Below are 20,610 nucleotides of genomic sequence, written 5' to 3'. Positions count from 1 at the left end.
TAAGGTAGAAAGAGTGAACAACGTTCGTGAATAAGTCCCCTGTCCAAAAAATACCTGTCTCTCAGCCACTTCAAGGGTCGTTTTGCCTTTCATATGGCTGATCCTCAACCGCCGAAACTTTATCGTCGGCGCCGTCACGATTATCACATAGAGATTTTAAGACTCTGGCTCATGTTTATGTTAAGATGGGCAAGATAGTGTTGGAAGTTTACGACTCCTAACATATTCACGCTCCCGAGAGTACGCCGTATGTTTCAATTTTTGTTTGAAGACGAACATGAATGTGAGGAGATTTACGTTACAATAAAAATTTGAATCAAGGGACCGGCTTCTACTTGGGATTATTCTTTTAGGCTGGCAATCTGTTACTATATCTGAATAACAATTCCATCGTTTTTCTAATCTTGTGATTTAATTCTTAAAGGTGTAGTTGTATAAACAGTTTTATGTTCAGGAAGATTTGATATGAAGTGCTATTGGAAAGTGATTTCAAATGATGTTAATCCATCAAAAGCTTCAAACGGTATAAAATATAATAAGTCCCTCTTACCTACCTACTGATACCTAACTTTGTGCTGCCATTTGCAGATTGAATTTGTGAATCATACCCATATATATCGCACGAAATGACAATAAATCAATTTTAACACTCACTTACAATATGACAAAAAATTCACATTTCGCCAACGTGTCTTCTATAGGAAATGATAATCTTTTAATATTATTTAGGCTGAATGGGCTCGCCACAAAAATGGATTTTCCGGCTGCCCACATTTATATAATTCGTGGAATCGTCTTTGAAAAATACGTTTTCTTTCGATTAGTTTACCTTTGTTCAATAGATTTCAGAAAAACATCTTTAATTCTTGCTACGAATTCACCCACTTTTTTAATAAGAACACAAAAATACACACACCTTTCAACTTTTAATCATTTGAAATCTGTCTCACAAATAGAGCTATTTTGATTTATATCCAAAATTTCACCTGAGCAAGTAGAAATACATTTCACGAACATGTTTCCACGGGCACAACAATACTCAAAAACATTGGAGTGTACTGCGAGTATAATCCAAATACAAAACATTTTTCCCGAAATATATTCCTTGCGCACCTGTTACATAATGCATTCCATCTTAACCCTAAAACTTCGTTCTAAATTCACTGAAGGACTGCACAATTTAAATTACAATACGTCAAGTGTGATATGGGACGGGTGTCTATGACAGCCCCTGTCCTCTTTCGTATTATCACGCAAGTTTTCATTACTGAATGGACTTTTGGTCCGTTGGGTCTTTTTGGCCGTTTTAAAGTGTTATCTAGTGTTAACCCGTATCATTTTGAGTTCTCAAATCGGATGTAATGACTACATAGTAACAAGATTCCCGGGCAGATTAAGAAAAGAAACAAAATTTTTACCGATTGAATGAAGTGCCGTAGAAGTAGTGCATTCATAAAATTACTTTGGCTTTGTATGTCTGACAAAATGAGAGCTATTGTATGATTATTATTAAAATGGGACAGAATCAATAAAAATTTTACTTATTGAAACCAACTCAATCAGCTAAAAATATATTTTTATGGAAACGGTATACCGTTTCCAATAAATCTCAACCAGAATTCTTGCTCGGTATTAATGAATGAATATTTCATCGCTCTTAACTTGCCCTTGAAACGGACCTTATAAAAGAGTGTGGGCGAACGTTAAATCCGAAAATGGTGCTGTTAAAAAAAAGCGGTCGGCAGTCTGCTTGGTTATTGCTATTTCTAGCCGGTATTATATAAAAACGTATGACTAATATAAAATGTCACGTTAACATAACATGAAGAATTATCGATGCTTGCACGTCACTACTCGTCACAGAATAAAAAACAGGTTATGCCGAACGCACTAAAACAAATAAAATATCGTCCGTATAAACCTCATTGATCTAGAAATAAGGCTGAGATTGCAATGTCTGTCTGTATATTGATATCTTTGTAACATTATGCCATTGTTCCAGTCATACGTCTCGTATTTTGATAAAGGGACACGTGCGTTTATTTTCTTTTATGAAATATGAATGTGTAACGGTTGTTTTAATTACTATAATCTGTCAAACTACATTAATACACAGAACTAAGTCATTTATGAACTAGAAGTTAAACTTTTCAAGTAATTTCCTACGCAACATTAGAACTTATTTATTTACACATTTTTACACTTCCTTATTACACGCATATTGAGTACAAAATATATTTATGTAATTTCTAGTCTATAGACAAAGAGAAATTTAATTATATTGAGCAAAATAAATAAACAGAAAAACAAAAATTTACTTAATGTAACAAAAACCATAATTGCATCATACATTGCTTCAACGGCTTACATAAACAATGTGAATTCGTCGCATATAAATATAATTTTCCTTTAATATATATATATATTTACAAGTTAATTTAAATGCTCTGATTAATGAGCAGAAATATTACATGACATTGAATGTGTGCACACGAGTAATGCAGGGTTGCGTGATTTCTGTAGTTCTTCATGTTTTGCCTTAACCTCGTTTTCCTTCATTTAGCAAAATATTTCGCGGCGCTATTAAATCAACGAATGCTCCGTGTAAAATTGAAATTGAGGACGAGTTTTTGAAATGCTGCATTGAAGTTTTTTTGACCTCAATTGTGATTCTACAGTAGTGCAGATTGCGATAGCATATACTGTATGTCTATACGTTTCGTTTCGTAGTAATTCACTGATAATAAAGTTAATGATAAATTTCACTCAAAATTTGAAATACTCTTATTTTGATACCTGCATACATGTAATCACGTCTATATCCCTTGCGGGGTAGACAAAGCCAGCAATCTCGAAAAGACGACTAATTGAGATTCAAATGGTAGACTTACATACATGCATCATGTACTAAATACCTACTTTAAACTAGATATGTTTAGGTTACTTTTGGCCTGGATTTTCGTTCGATTAAGAACATTGACATTCAATAAAAGAGTTATAAACAATCTGTCATAGTTTAAGTGGTGTACATTATCTTTTAATTTCGTTCTTGTAAGCATGCACTTACAATTGTACACACATGTTGGTGTTGCCCACGCAACCTTAAATTATTCCATCCAAATGCATGCATACGCAGATCCCGGGTTAAAAAAAAAAAGTTAAAAATTCGTCTGAGCCGAGCGGGATATTTAAATTAAAGTCTGGGTTAAACAATGGTCGATGACAGTCCGGCCCTGGTCTTTGTTATGCTAAAGTTAGGGATTGGTCGATGTCGACAATCATATCGATAAATTTTAACCCTTATTTCGAAGCCACCTGAGAAATGGTTTCGTCAGGACGTGAAAATTCGAATGGCGATTGATGCATACAAAAACTATTTCAGCCTTATTATTAATTAGTTATAACTTATTATTAGTGGTAGGACCACCTAGATATATCAGAAGAAATTTTACGTCGAATCAGACCGTTTTCGTTTCGTGAAATGAATGAAAGAAATGAAGTGATAACTAAAGGAAGACAAGCAACAGCGAATCTCAAATGTATCAACTTAATATCACCCGTTAAAAAATTCTCATGTATGATAAAAATGGGAATTTTGGGAAACTGTCGTTAACTGCCGTACAGCATCACATCTCGTTATTCTAAATATAGGTTACAGCTATTTCTAATCTTGCACAACGTGGCAACCAAGTAATTAGTTAGTGATTAATCACTCACAGGAATTTCTTTGCTTGTTTGAAGTTTGCTGAAAGATTCGAATTATAAAAGGATATTGATTTAAGAATATCTTGTTTGTAACTAGATTAACGTGAGCAAAGTCCGGGACAAATGCCAGTTTTAAGTAATAAGCGTTTGGCATAATAATCCAATCATATGACGTCTGAATCTCTTACGGGGTTGGCAAAGCTCAATTACTGACCGTAATGTTACATTCGATGTCTGGTCAGATTTTCCCTGATACAAAGTCACAGACGACAGTTATTGCTCTGTAATATACAGACCTGCCTTATCATATCCTGGGCATAGGTAGACCTTGGGTCATCCCTAGGGAGCTCGTGTCCAAGGCTCAGAAGTGATTGAACGTCAATAATTGCATAAAATTATTGTATGTACACAGGTAGAACATAATAATTACATACATATAATAACGTCTATATCCCTTTCGTAGTAGACAAAGACAACAGTTTTAAAAGACTGAAAGGCCACGTTCAGCTGTATGACCTAATTATGACAAATTAATAGGCATTTGATTAAGATAATCTATATAATTATAATCTTTGGTCAGATCCGTTTATTTAGTAAACACTAAAACCTCAAAGTGTTTGTGCACGAATCTTATTCCCTCTTACTTTCATTGATCGCCGCTTGTGTGGTAAGGAAATAGAACAGTTTCGCTGTTTACAGATTAAAAATAGACAGGGTTTATTTTTAAGACGCCGCGGTTCAGGTGAGGAAAATACCGACCTGTTGCTTGTCTGTATACGTCTTCTATTTTGTGATTGCAATGTGGAATTTGAATCACTACTATGTTATAATAGCGAAAGTAAGCTTGTTTGTTGTTGTCTCTTCAAGCGTAATCTACTGAACTTGGGCTGGAGAAGGATATAGGGTACTTTTCTTTTTGGATTTGCGTAAAACCAGTATTTTTTATAGGTGGCGCTAATAACGCGCGTGTAGCTGGTGCTAAATTTCGCGCGGGTGAAGCTGCGAGTAAAAGCTAGTTTGAAAATAAATAGGAATTTAAATTTTTAAGCAAATTGAATAGGGGTTGTCTTCCGCTAGAGCTGTACATGATAACGCTATCAGTATATCTCTTTCATAAAATGTCTTAAAACTGATATTTCAATATTGTGTTACTCTTAGTGAATTGGACAATAACCATCAATTAAAAAAAAAGGTAACTAAACAAATAACAAAATATATCTTCAGACAGAGTAGTATGGACTGTACAGCGAGTGTCGATTTAATAATAAATTGATAATGACCAATCAAAGCAGATAATTAAAAATGTTTTTATTCAATTTTGAATCAGGCATTTGTCATCCATCTTACCAGATGGTAAGCGACGATAAAGACGAAGATGCTTAATGATTCATTGCTGGACAAGGATTCAAAGAGTCTTTTATTACAAATTGCAGTTTTAACGTGTACTGTTTCTCCATACAAAAATCTGGTAGAGATACGGAAAAAAATCCCATAATCGCTTAAGGAAACAAAATTGGATGACCTACTTACTGTGTAGGTACTTACCTCGCAAGAAAGCCACTCCATTCCCTCAGATAATATATAGGACAACAAACACAAAACATAAATAACGTCTTATCCCTAAGTTTATTCGCCGTAACTTCGGTTCAAGATCTGCCAAGGTGGAGAGCTGACACATAGTAATATAATACTCGTACTAAGCTATTTGACAATTTACTCGTAGAAATCAAATTATTTGTACCACCTAATGTTGAATTTTTGAAGTAGAAATGGCAATTTGTCGATATTAAAATAAGGTCCACATAAAATATCAAATAACTAAAAGATTGTGATTGATTTTATTTGCTAACCAATGTCATAACACAAGTAACGTGTATAACCATGATCCAATATGGATAACGTTAAACTGTTTCGGAAATCAGATGGGAGTCGCTTCGTGTAAAAACTCTCACTTATAAATGGATGTAATAATAATCTGATCTGCAGTTTACGTTCTCTTATAGGATAACAGTGCATTTACAAAAAACAATTAAAAATATAACCCGTACTTATAAAACTCTATGTAAAAACAGCCTTAGGTATCGCCCTGAAATATTATACAAAAATGTTTGTTGTTTATTTTCTTTAATTAAACTGTTTTTCCTTGAAGATAAACCTTTTTTAATCCGCGATAAATATATTTCAAGCTTTCCCTGTTTATGTATTTTTTGGCTGGTTATTTTGAAATTGTTTTTTTAGATGTTTGGCTTGAATTTATGGGAAATTATTTCGAAGAGTTAAATCTGTGCCCAAGTAAGAAATAGCTAAATAATAAAATATGCGTTACTAGCTTTAACCCACGGCTTGGCCCGTGCGAATTTAGCGCTGCCTACAAGTAATGCAGGTTTTTCGCAAATTCCACTGGAACAACTATGTTTTTACCTGGATGAGCTTAGACTTTTTTTCAAGAAGAATGGTTCAGTTAATATCGTGTGAAGATGTTACAAACAAACAAAATTACTTTCGCATGTGATAAATTACAAAAAACATTAAAATTTTTCATATTTAATTACAACCAATCCTTACTTTAATCACAATAGGCTCACCGTCTCTAAAACGTTCGACTACAACATAAACAATGCACCTACTTAAGATACAAAATTACAGTAAAAAAAGCTTAATGTACCATAAACAAAGGATTTGTAGTGTAGACGTGTGCGGTCTATGTGCGCAGGGCCTTACAGTTGTTAATCTGCGGGTAGGAGGAAATCTCCACTCAGGGCACCCGTTTTTGTGTCGCGCCCGGATAAAATTGTTTATGGTTGACAGATGGTGTCTTAGGCTGTCGACGCTTTTGTTTACTGCTTCGGTTTGTTCAAATACTTATTATTCATTAGTCTTTAACCATTTATCACGTCGTTATCAAGGGTTCTTCCTTTTTTGTTTGTTATTTTATAATTACTGGCCTAGGATTTGATAGCATGGGGCTCAATAATTATTTTGACGGCCTCTGTGGCTCAGCGGTAGTACGCTTGTCTGTGACAACAGAAGTCCCGGGTTCGAATCCTGGCCAGGGCATGATGAGAAAAGAACTTTTTCTGATTGGCCTGGGTCTTGGATGTTTATCTATATAAGTATTTATTATATTATAAAATATAGTATCGTTGAGTAAGTATCTCGTAACACAAGTTTCGAACTTACTTCGAGGCTAACTCAATCTGTGTAATTTGTCCCGTTAAAAAAAAAAAAAAAATAAAAAAAATTAATTCCTAGCGAAATATAGGTTTCGTATTTTCTTTGGGGCTAGCAATCTGTGTTATTTGCTCGTATATATGTATATTTTTATACAGCTGGCAATAATGTACATTTTAATCTGCCTCTTTCGCTCTTAAGTATTGTTCTGCTCTGCAGTCAAAATTCAAAACTTATTTTGCGACAAATTTTATATAGTCCAGAATTTTTTACCAGAATCAGTTTTAAAGACGACCCTAAAAGACTCCAGATCATTCTTCATTTCTTTGGTATATATTATTTATACTTTTGGTTTATACATATATCTTAAACTTTACTGCACAAAAATGTACAAAAGACGAACTTAATACTTCAAATCAAAGATTATGAAAACCAAGCTTATTCTTCTTTTTTGTTTTATTTCAGGTAAGCGTCAATCTCAAGTCTCGATTGCGAAATAACTGTTACATCTATAATAAAATCACACGTAAGTAGAATGTAATGGCTTTATGTTATTAGGACTGTTACACCACATGTCATCACGTTACTTTAGTTTTTTGTTACATTTATTTTTAGCTTAAATATATGAGAGATACATATTTAAGAGTATTCTCACATTTGAACATGATCAATGTCACATTTTGAAGTTTTTAAAAACTAAATCAAGTATGTCATTTTTCTTCAAATTTATTTGTAATTCACAATTAATTCCTAATCCGATTATTAATCTATTATATGTATATCGCCTATTCTTAATCCCCGATCAACTTCTGAAAAAAACATTAATACTTCTTATTAATACCTACCATTGTTGCCCTCGCAGGCGTTACAATATTAGACGTATATCCTTTGGTGTTGCCAACACGCGGGGAACTCCATAAATCTCCCACACGTGATATGAATGCCGGCTAATATGCGGTGTGCCGACTCCCAGAATGTTTGGGAGTCATTTTGCATTTACCGCAGGTTGAGAAAAGTCCCATTTGCCAAACGTCTACCTGAAAACATGACGTTCGTAAAATATGGCCTTATGATAAGCGAAAACGTCTTAGGTTGTTATATTATTTATTAACCACTAGCTTCTGCCTGCGAGTCCGCTCGCGTTCATTGTATATTTACGCACATCTAACGGGAACACTATTTTTGGTCAAACTTGGATCATAGTTTTAATATTATTTATATACATCCTACATATTTCACGTCTCTGCTGTTACGTTGAGGGAAAACATCATGAGGGAACCTGCACATTCAGGCAACTGAATGTGTAACCGTAACCCAATGTGGGTAAGGTTCCCCTGCAAAGATTGCGAAAGTCAGATGGGAGGCGCGTCATTTAAAAACCTGACTCATCCAATCCAGGATGGTCAAAGACGTATCCTGGGCCCCTCTAGAGTGGTGGGGATGTAACCGGGAGTACAACCAGGAGAAAGAAGATTCATATATCACGTCTTTATCCCTTACGGGGTGGAAAGGCCCAACAGTCTCAAAAAGACTGAAACGCGACATTTGTATTTGAATTACGTATTTTTATTAAAGACATACTAAACCATTTATATATGAAACGCCATTACTCACACGTAACTCAAACAAGGATATTAAACATCCAAGCTAAACCATAACATCCATTTCTATAACATTATGTAATTGTACGTACTGCGTCTGCTATTGACAGGTTTAGTTAGATCGGAACATTACATCCGAGAATTCAAAGATATTTATAAAAGAGCCCGTGGCGCAGTGGTTTAGGCGCCTTAACTTCGGTCGTTGAGGTTAAGCAACAATGATGAGTGACCAAAAATTATTCTTATCGTCTAAAGCTTCAGCGCTTTTAAGGCATGTAGGGTAATTCGCATGGTGAGGCATGGTCCATTCTTCTTATCCATTCCTAAGGGATGATGAGGAAGACCAATACATCAGCCAGCATTGGGTACTGAAAGAAATGATGATGAATTTTGTTAGGCATTTAGTGAAAATGTATCATACATCTGGCGTTGGTTCCGATTGCGTACTCACTTAAATGGTACCCGTGTAACCTTTAATAATCCTGGAGTAAGTAAACAGGATTTCACATGAAGCGACTCCCGTCTTACGGTGACAATGCTTTACATATTTTTTTTAAACCAATTACACAGGTTGAGTTAGCCTATTCTATTATGTGCTCTTAAAACTATTTAAATTAACTTATTCTAAATATCTACAACCAAGAAGTAAAACTGATAATTTTATTACTCATAATCCGCTTTTGAAGCAAGGTTGTATTTTTTCTAATGACTAGGATGTACTTATTTGGATATTATTTATCAGCGTTTCTATATACTTACTTCTAATTGCGTCATGACGGTCGTTTGTCGTTCAAATAGCACATACATATTTATTTATAGTTACTTCTTAAATGAAATATGTTTTTAAATGCGAACACTGTAGAAATATGATACAGGGGTCAGACCTCTAGGTCATCCAGGTACAAATCTTCTTTGTGAATTTTGTAAAATCCCATACATACAAGTTATATGAATATAGGTACATATTCAAATTTAGAGTATAAAGGGAACGGGGCAAGTGGAAAGATGTAGTCTCTGCCTACCCCTCTGCAAAAAAGGCGTGATTTTGTATGTATGAATGTAATTTTAAAGTTGTCTATCTTTTTGTTACTCAAAAACATTAGAGTTCTACATTGAAAGTATTAATACGTACATACATATCATAATCACGTCTTTATCTCGTGTGGAGTAGACAGAGCCAACAGTCTTAAATAGTATTAATCTTTAAACTTTTCCTACCTTCCCGAACAGTAAAAGGACATAAACGTTCAAAATAGACACGTACATTAATATTCGTCAGGAAACCTAATTATTATGCGCCGCGCCATCTTCCAATGGGAAAAAATCGAAACCAGGCATTTACATTTAGATAATTCAATGGGCGGAAATGGTGTGGTCTCGTGCGGTGGAGTGCTCAAAAACGGATGAGGTATTGTTACCTTAAAAATATGTATAAAACCTCTTCTTTAATTGAAATACCTATACAAGTGCCATTTATCTATAATCACCTCAAAAACATACATAAATACATATATTTTTATCCTTTGGGACCCCCCAAAGGATACCTCGGATATAGCCCACAGTCTACAGTTTTTAAAGACTGAAAGGGCACGCTTAGCTGAATGACTTAATTATGGAACTGAGATATGAGAGAGATAGTGGCAGGTTGCTAGCACACCGGTTAAAAGAAGAATACCAACCAAATTTATTATTTTTTTTTCTTGATTGGCTTTCACAATCTGTACTGGAAGAGACACAGCTGGCAGACACTATGTTTTTCTTCTTCTAGACCAGCATGGAAGTATATTTATATCATAACACATGAAGGTTTATCTAAATCTAATGAACTCACTTATTTCTTATTAATTACTTCTTTGTTAATCTCCTTACAGATTCTTGAAACGTAAATAAATGAACATTTAGATATTTTGATTCCTCCAAATCTCAGCTAATCCCTCAGAATTTGTCATGCATAATTTAAATGCTATTTAAGATCATTTTATAAATTCTCCATTTCACCAATGAAACCTCCAATCTTGAGGCTTTTAATAATAAATCTGAAGCCGTAAAGATTTTAAAAATAGAGTATCTTTTAGAATATTGGGTCAAATTGATTTAAATCTACTGATCAACTAGCTTTAGGTGGCCTAAGTGGCATAATGTGAATAAACGTCTACTTATATGCTCATATTACTTTACTTGACTTTTTTTGATTTCTTTTTTCTAATTACGGTTGTGATGTAATCAAGCTCAATGTACAAGCAAAGTAAAAAAAATGTAATTCGTTCCAAGACGCAGCCTTAAATTAGTATTAGTAAAATAATTTGGAGATAAAATATCTAGAGATAAGATATAAAGATATCAAAAGTAAAACATTACGTATTATGGATATCACAGAACTCCTCCCACTCGACATTCTACTGACCTTTTTACTCGGCCACTGTGCTCTGTGCACTGGGTTTAACGCTCTCTGCGGCGGAGGCATCAGTACGAACTGTGAATAAATTAGTGGTTCATTAAAGCATTTTTATACGATGTTATCATTGATGACATTCGAGGGTCGGACGGGATGACAAACATTGCACTTATTTTGTTGTTTATGCCAAACATTGTAACATAGATATGAACACGCCTTTTTTTCCCGGGGATCTACGTATATATTTCCACATGCGATGATCCCGCGTGGTCTTCTTTTGCTTCACCCAAATTCATCATATTATCTTCACAACCCAATCAAAACTGTAACACAACTGAGATCTCAATCAACTGTATATGCTCTTGGTCTAAGAAGACAAACATAAAAATTATTGATCGTGGCACATGATTCCCAATTTTGTCTAAGAACTCTAGGTTAGTTTAAAGTACATTGATAATCAAAATTTTACACACAGGTCAACTTCAGAAGAAACATTAGATCTTTTTATTTCTGGCAAATTCCAGGCCCAACCTCGTTCTTGCTTCAAAAGCTTCTTGACAAAGATTTGATAAGGTTCTCAAAGATTCCGCTTAAAATCTCTAGGATATGAGATTTTATTTACCTTTGTAAACCCAGAGGTGAAAAAATACAAAGCCAGTTTTTGTTCCGAATCGTGACGCAACTAAACGCAGTCGATCACGAAAAGGACATACCTCCGTTGCCTTTATATAAACAGGATTTTTTTATCCCTCACTTGATTAATAATCCACAGGGTGTATTCCTGTGTCAGGTTAAAAAATAAAAAAAAAATGACACGTCACATCATTCGAACCCCGAATCACAGTCTATTCAGTGCCACAATGGGACTCCATCATTGATAATTTAAAAAGGACTTTATCATAAACACACCTAAGTTCATTTCGTCCTACGCCCTTTTCATGTAAACACGCTATAAGGTGTTTTCGACTTTATTTAAATGGCGTTAAAGCTAAAATTAGATTAAGATGGGTTATTATGGAATTCCAATATGGCGGCTAAGGAAAGGATGCGTCGGGGTTCGGGAACCGGGGACATAAAAACGTAGAAGATGTGGGCGGTCGAATTCAATACGATATAAGATGTTTCGTCAAAATTTAGCTCGAACCAGTTGAAGTTTATGAGTTGGGGTGGTTAAATATTTCATGAGGTCGTTTTGGAGATTTCGAGGAAGGCTGAAAAGGTTGAAGCCAACTGTATTGCCGTAGAACCGTTAAGGATTTTATGTCCTTTTCATTTTCAAAGTACCATGAAATTAAAATTATTAAGTCTTGCACAATTATTTTAATTAGATATGGTCTTATTTTTTTGTTAAACTACTAAAAAAAGATAAGGGAAAATAGCAAAGGGTTACATCAACTTTAAGCTATGAACTCCTTTAAATAATAAAACAAGTACTCGTAAAACTAATCGAACATTTGATAGCTTGGTTTTAGTTAAATTTTAATGTTCTTCAGATTCCATACTTTTTAGAGCAATACGATTTAAGATTGAGCAACTCGGTTTGAATCTATTTTAACCGTATTTGATATTAAATTCTGTAATTTCATTCGTTTTCGTTTACTTCAAAAATCAAGTAACTCATTTGGGTATGGAAATCAAGTTATAATTCAAAACCCTAGGTTTTGCTTGCGTTTTTGAATTTCAAATGGATCTCTTGCTGGTTGCTATGCGGCCTGAATGCTTAATTTTGTTTTTAGTTGTCTATAATGGTTCTAGACCACCTCAGGTGTAAATTTGAAAAGTTAAGGACATTAAAACGAACAATAACCCAAAGTTTATTATGGTCAGCAAAAGCTTATCTAACTAAATTCTCTATGATTACGAGACCCAAACATCGAAATAGATGATTAAACCCGTACTTCAGTCCTAGTCATATCTTGCTTCAAAAAGATGCCCTACTCCTACTAATATTTAAATGCATAAGTTTATAAGGATGTGTGTTTGTCACACTTTCGCGCAAAATTGACTAGATGAATTTTGATGAAATTTTACACGGATAGTATATAACCAATATGTAATTTTTACTCTAAAATTAGCACGGGACCGAAGCCCCGGAGTGCAGCTAGTTATGTCATACATTACTCTATCTTCGATATCGAGTGATTAATAAATTATTAATTATGTCCACTTGAAATCTATATAGAGGTATTTCTTACTCTCACAATCTTAAATAAGTTAAACCATGTAACTTTTACTATAAGTCTGTGTCATGTTTAGATTGTGGAGAAAAATAAAGAAATTTGAATTTGAATTCTTATCTGTTACATTCCTATTAACACGAATGACTGTTTCAAAGACTTACCCATTTTTTTTATTGTTTACTGCTATAAATATTACTAATATACAAATAACTTTGCACAATTTACTATATTTACGTTTCCTTTATAGTAAGTACATAACTGAAACTGTACTCTTACTTAAATTGTAGGTCTGTTTGTAATTGAGATTGAGAGCATGAAATTTAATATCTTAATGGAATAACACCACTAAGTCGCACTATGCCATACCACCGCATCACTTCACTTCATACGCGATGAACTAGGTTAAGCATTGACATATTATATTTCTGTTTTGTAATTTTGGAATTTGAATAATTTAATACCTCTAGAAAGATGACTGTTTTTTTTTATTTTACGTACTCTTAACTTATCTAGATGTAAAAATACCTGGTACTTATCTTTCAGTAATTAAACCATATCCTAAGTCATTTATTATTTTGGGGTTTCTAAGATTTGTTTCATTCTTCAACAGCATTACGTGCAAGTAAAGCGGTTACCACAGTCATTGGTTATGGCAACGCCAAAAATTTCTCGCACGAGTCTTAACTATGAACTATCCTGCTTTTTCATTGTCACTTAGCCTCATCTGTGTTCTTATTTATTCCCTTTTTTTGTATTTACATTCACAGAAGACTAATTGGACAACCTGCACCTTTGTTGGTAGTCCCATTGGTCTCATTATGTTATTTCTGCCTTTAACACATGTCTTCGCGCCTTGACCTACTAACCTCGTGATTATTAAAATGAAAGAAGTCGACAGTGCACTTGGCCATTATGCTTGTTGCATTGCAACATTTCAATGGAATGCTGAATGTGCAATCTAAATTTTAATTTTTAGTTTATTCTGATTTGTTTATAAATTTTCCGGTACATAAAGCAAGCGTCATGAATAAAGATATGCGTTGTTGTATTTCGCATACTGAAATTATGAAGGATATTATTACGTATTCTGTTTGTAGTTTGAAGACGACATGTTACAATTTTTATATTTTGTATTTTCATTAAAATTCTATGTAGAACGTGTTGTATTTTGGGGTAGCAGCGGCGCATTTCGTAAAGTTTAATCCAATTTCTGATCACGTCCCTATAGTACAGAAGAATAAATTGTCCCACGCCTACATTTAGTTTACGCATCCAATAAATTATATGATCTTCGACCTTTATATGAAGGTAAATAAAGATTTTAATAACAAATTATAAGGAACTATTTCGCAACACTAGTTAGTTATAGAGAAGTTAATTTAAATGGCAACAGTCAAGACAGCGGATGCAGGTGGCTCAGAATACAATCATCAATCGAGGCTTCATGAATCAACTTCAAAACACTCATTCTGACATTAAAATGGACTCAATTACAATTGAATAAGGTCCAAGGGCACGAGTTAGTTTGTGGGTGATCATAGAATTATTAACTCTATTATATATTACACCACATCTATTATTTCATAGGTTTGAAAGCATTCAAGAAAAGCAAATCTAAAAAATTATAAGATTTTAACATGTTGTCATATACTTATTGAGCAGTATCAGCCATCTCTTTTACCTATCCATAATTAAGTTGTTCTTATATTATATCCGTTTTAAGTCCGCTGTACAAAGGCGTCTACTTTTTCTTTTGGCAAGGTTAAAAATTACGTGATAATAATCGTAGGCTGTCGGTCGCGGTCAAATATCACCCGCCAATGTCAAATACCTACTTATATATCGAAATAATATGTAATTAAGACTGCCTTAATGTTTATTCGCGACTTCGGTATGTAAGATTACTTCCTTTGAATCAGATAATTATTTTGTTTTGGCTTACTGGAACTTATTAAATCTGTTTCGATATTGTTGCACCTTGAATCGATTAGTTTTAAAGAATTATTAAACTTTTTCATTATTCTCATTGTCTATTGGCGGAAACACGCATTAATAAAATTTAGTTAGTGGTATTTTAATTTATAGCATTAGACGCCAACGCGATTATGCTTCATTAAGATATGGTCATAATTTAAAAGTATTCTTCAACTAAACGTATTAAGGATAAAAATAACATTTATTGTGTGCTCAGGGCTGTAGGTTTTAACCATATTCTTCAGGTATTTTAGCATGACGTGCGCAGTAAATAGAATGAATTCTGTCTATCTTGCTTCTCTAATCTGCCATCCCTATGAAGACAAGATGGCACATTCCTATGCCTAAAATCACGCTTCATATCACCCAAATAATTTTTCCCTTTGAAATGTAAAAGACTTTTGTAAAAACTCGGCTCATTTCCTCCATATAAATCTTTGGCTTCGTCTTAAGGTTAATTTCGTTGGGATATAAATCCTCTGACGTCAAGTGAGGGTTGTCTCTTGGTAGAGATAGTTAACGTATGGATGGTTAAATGCGATATCCCCGTCGCATTTAGGCATAAATGGGCTGCGTTGAACGAAATACGTTTGAAGTTTAACGTAAAATATTGTCAATGTAGATTCATGACATATCCTAATTCGTATCCGTACAAATCATTGTGCAGAACATAAAGTTACAAACTTCCATGATGAGCGTGAAAAGAATTTGGATGAAGCGAAAAAAGTAAACATAACAAATAGAAAGATGTATTAAGTATCTATCTACTTCATTTAGACAGAGGCGTATGTTTGTATGATATTGAGCTAATTACGTTTATTATCTCAATCAGTTCAGTAGAAACGATGCTGAAACTTTAAACGAACAATTTAATTTACCAATTATCATATTTACTTACTTATCATATATACTTAATATTATAAATTTAATTAAAAACTTACCAAATAACCAAGTTCGAGTTTTGTTGGATTATCTTGATGTAATGTTTTAATTTTAATGTACAACATCCTGAAATGTTATGTAGTTTTGAATTACGATTAAACAAAACCATAAGATTTTATAACTGCATTTAAAATTTGCAATACATATTTTTGAGTTAGAGCATCAGGTATGCAATATTGCATCCAATAACTTGCTTATAATATTAACTCCACAGCATATTATCTTGTTCTCATATCGAGTGCGACTGTGACGTCATACGGAGCAGGTACTTGCGCTATCCTCAGCGATGGTCACTGACCACAAGGGACCTTTGTAGGGTGACTGTTCTGCCAACTGAGCTAGAGCTTCTACTAGTAAAGAATCTGTTGCGAATCGAAGACCTTCTTCCACTGGACGGTTGGTCCTACCAATTTTCTAAGAACTACAACGACCCTTGCTACTATTCATACTTCTTTAAGTATACATGAAAATGAACACTTAAATAAAGGTAACTTTTATTTTATAATTTCCCAAAGAACAAGAAAAGCCCAGAACAAACTAGACGCTAGTTTTTTGTCGGCAATTCCGTCTTGTTATTAATTTTTATTCAAAATTGTTCCTAGAATTGAACTCCACACTTAAAGGTTAAATAAAAGCAGTCGCCGGGCGGCAGGGATCAACATACTTTGGTTGTCTGTTGTAAGTTTCTTTTTTAAGCCATATGTTTTCTGGTCGTTTTGCTGGCCTTGAAGGAATGTCTGGTCTCTGCTCCGTGGGTTGATGTCTTGTTATTTATAGGTGTAAGTTTTTCTCTCGTACACTTCGTTTTAAATTCCATTTGTTCAGTTTTATTTGCTTCAGTTTTCATAATATTAATCGCTCGCTCCGTTCTTTAACTCGTACCAATAAGACCTTTTGGTTGGTATATTCGAATTCCAAGTATAAAACAAATTTCATTTGGAAATGCCAGTATAATATGTTATTCGATTTCAGCCTTTTATATTGAAATTGGATTTATTTACAATCTAATCCTACCAATAGGCATTAAATTTACTTCGTACCCTTAGGCCAGATTTCGTGGAAATTAAAGGTTTGCGAAACAAAATTATTATAATGATGATATTTTCAATATGTAACTGTTTTTTTTTTCATTATAATTTTGATTTCAATGTCACCCAGCCTTAGTCAGAACATGTAGGTAATCAGGTTTATTACATAATTAAATTATTGACACATAACAGTTCACCCGAATTCCTAAAGAAATCGAAACTCGACTAAATCATAGCTGAACATGCTTCCAAATTCGAACACTCCCAAATAAACAGAGGCATTCGAAATTGAGCCGTATATGTTTGACGTCAAGAAATTGTTGTGTTCGTCGTGTTGCGATGTTAAAATTGTGGATAAGTGGGATCGGAAAAGTGGTCGGAACTTGCCCGACTGGTACCCACAGGCGCGACCTGTTTCGTCCCGTTTTGTTTTATTTTTGTTCAGTCGAGGCACTGACCACGACAACAAAGGTCCGTGGGCCGGGTTCGATGTTTTTTTCTTGTACGGCGCTGGCTACAAGGCGTTTTGCCTTTAGATGTCTGCTCCAAGGAGATAGTTTTGCTGCAACTATTATTGTTATGGAACTATTATTTTTGTACTTTGTGACGCTTGATTGCATTTTAAATTGATGTTTATTTTATGTATACAGATGTCATCGTCTTTATATAAAATTGTTTTACGTAAAAAAATATTCATAATATTAACATAGAACGTTTTGTGTTTAATGTTTTAGTTGTAAAGATTTTTTTAATCGTCTTCCACAAAAACATTAAAGGTTAAATTGAATCTCCTGACCCAATATTTTTACCTTTGATTGACTCTTTATATTGAGGCCACAGGTGATTTAGGTTTCTGTCGTTAAGCCTAGAAACCCGACGAGCCGACCGACATCAATGTCAGACGCCAGAAGATAAAATCCCTACATAAATGGATTAATATTACAATACACCCAGGGGTATTCACTACCTACAGTTTGGACCTTAAATATGTATTCCCAGATCTAACTTAAGATCGGCTGGCGACCGACTTAAAGTATACTTCGAGTACTTACATACATAAAATCACGCCTCTGAGTAGACTGATCAAAAGGTCCTAACAATCAAAGGCCAGGTATAACTGGATGACTTAATGTGTATCATTTTGATTAGGCCAAGTGTGAGTCGGATACCTAAATTGTCCATAGTTTTAGGGTTAAGAGAAAGTTTAACTCTGCCTATCAAAAAAATCGTTTGAACTGGCGACATCATTTTGATATTTGTCACAGTAAGGAATTACTTTGATTTTAAATAAATAAGTAATGTGACCTGTGCTTCTATAAAACAGTAAAAATGAACATATGTGCTGTGGAAACCATTTCATTCGATAGGAAATCGCGGCTTTAGGACCTTTTATACCGTCGTTTTTATTGCTCACCGCTTTTATGTTAGTAGAAACATACGGTTTACGGTTATACGGTGAATAACCTAAAATGTATATTTACATCTTTTAGTTTATATGTAAAGTCTACGTAGATGCCTATGTTTCAAGATTTACAATAACGTTCGTCAGGCTCTTAGCAAAAACATATAGGTAATATAAATTCGAATCAACTTCAAAATTTTTTACCATAAAGAGTTACAATTTTTTATGATTCGTAAACAAAAATTGTCGAAACAAACAAACCTCCTCTTACTTTAAAATTAAAAAAAGCAACGCGTTCGGCGTAGTTTATTTATCTATTTATAACTTGGGCCAAGTGTTCGTTTCATTACTTGTGAACATATTGCGGTGTTTACATTGAGTATTTCTGGAGCTAGCCGTGTGTTCGGCCACGTGTGGGGTGCCTGTGCCTTGCCATTGCACCGCTTGTCTTGGCCTTTGATTTTTAAAAAGTAAAACACATCGCCTTCTTGTCTTCGCTTCCATTTTTGAAAGAGATGACATTGACATACATTGTTTTTTTTTTTTTGCTTAATTATATTAGTCGATGAAGCCACTAACATTGGCATTCCATGTTTAAGTATATGGACGCAAAATGTTTTTATAAAAAAGAATGACAAAAAATACATATGTGGTACCTACCTAACTATTTTGCTATTAAGCGATTCTTCTTTATTTGTTGTTTGGAAGCCGAAATAGTTTTTATGTTCCGAACGTACCTACGCGATATTATTTTTTATAATATTTTATTCAAAAACATTGTTCTTCTGATTTTAGCTAACATTGTATTGTTGTCTTGAATCATACTCAATTTATTCTATTAAGCATCTCTACCAATTGTTTTGACCTTAGAGAAAAAGTCTAAAAATACAAACTGAGCCAGTTATGTAATCTGCTAACAATAGCTGTGCAGTGGCGCAATTTATGAGACAAGTCCATAATGCGAACATAGATAAAGGTATAAGCTTCTTTCTAGAGAATTTCAATTTGAAGCAACCTTACAACGGCTCAAAGATTCTCTTAAGAATCACCGCACTATCTGGCCCTAACTGGTTTAAGCTGGATTATATTGGAAAAGTATCAAGAATCAAGACCAATAGAGATTTATACTGGGGTTGCAATTCGCAATGAATTTAGGTCAAATCTGTGAAAAGAAAGATATCTTCTTTTTTAAGAGAGAAGAATAATAACATTGCTGAAAATACCGTTAATTACATTTACGACTTCTTTTTCAAGGGTTGCCTAGAAAAAGAAAAATCCCAGACATTGCTTACTGTCAGGCAAATTGAGGTCAAACGTACTCAAATTCAAAATAAAGAAGAATCCTATTTACATGGATGGATGGATCATTGTCTGGAAAATAAATATGACGAACAGTAGAAAGAGAAATCCAAATGTTGTTAAGTAATATACTCATATGTATATTTTCCTTCCTCTGAGCAACCTTCGCATTTGTATATGATATGACACATATAATAATGTCTATTAATGGAATGGGAATGCCGAAATATTCATATTTATCCATTAACACGACTTCTGCATTAGCTTAAAAAGATATTGAGGGATGTTCTCTTAATGTTTTTGGTAAATGTTTATTTTGTTGTTTAGAGACATTTCTTTATTGTGTGTGACAATTTCATAGTTGATGTGGTGTGAGAAATCAGCATTTGTGATAAAAGGGTGGGACCATACAGGCACCTGTGCGATTTTTTTTATAATTCTAACGTTTTTGTTAAATCATGATAGTGTGTGTGATATGATCAAGATCCAATGGAAATAAAATAATTCGTATTCACAGTTTAAATTAAAAAATATATATGCTCTTAAAATCGAAGACCTGTTGTGTGAGGGGTTTGCGTTTTTGTTTTAATGCATAAACCAATTAGAAGATTAATATTCGTATATAAAAGATCGTTTTATTCAAATATAATGTTTCACAAATAACATGAACTAAATTATTATTTTCGTTTCCAGGTACTGGCGATTCAGGATTGCGAGCAAATCAGTCCGTATGTCTGCATTGTTAACCTTATCTCATAAATAAGCTACGGCAATTACACCATCAACTTATATGCAGCAGATTTTGGTAGCCTACACCCTCGCTAGCACAGAGCCTGCAGTCCCGTAAGGACTGTAAGGTCACGTTCAGCAGTACGGCTACGTTCTAAGAGGTCACAATTGAGAGAAACGCCAT

The 20,610-nt window shown here is 34.0% G+C and overlaps 1 protein-coding gene across 19 annotated transcripts in view; it reads left to right on the top strand.

Moving 5' to 3' along the window:
* Positions 1-20,610, top strand: part of LOC106135600 (brain tumor protein) — a 342,528-nt gene that overhangs the window by 239,150 nt on the left and 82,768 nt on the right. For 3 of the 19 annotated variants that reach the window (XM_060950285.1, XM_060950278.1, XM_060950279.1), the window contains 2 exons: positions 7,342-7,402; positions 20,391-20,425. The exons of 14 other annotated variants lie outside the window; for them this stretch is intronic. The gene's annotated coding sequence lies outside the window, so the exon portion shown is untranslated. The remainder of the gene's footprint in view (positions 1-7,341; positions 7,403-20,390; positions 20,426-20,610) is intronic. 2 more of the 19 variants (XM_060950282.1, XM_060950271.1) reach the window with 1 other exon arrangement.

The sequence above is a fragment of the Amyelois transitella genome, chromosome 21 (genome assembly GCF_032362555.1).
Source record: "Amyelois transitella isolate CPQ chromosome 21, ilAmyTran1.1, whole genome shotgun sequence".
Classification (NCBI taxonomy): Eukaryota; Metazoa; Arthropoda; class Insecta; order Lepidoptera; family Pyralidae; genus Amyelois; species Amyelois transitella.
This window is presented reverse-complemented; position numbering and strand designations above follow the sequence as displayed.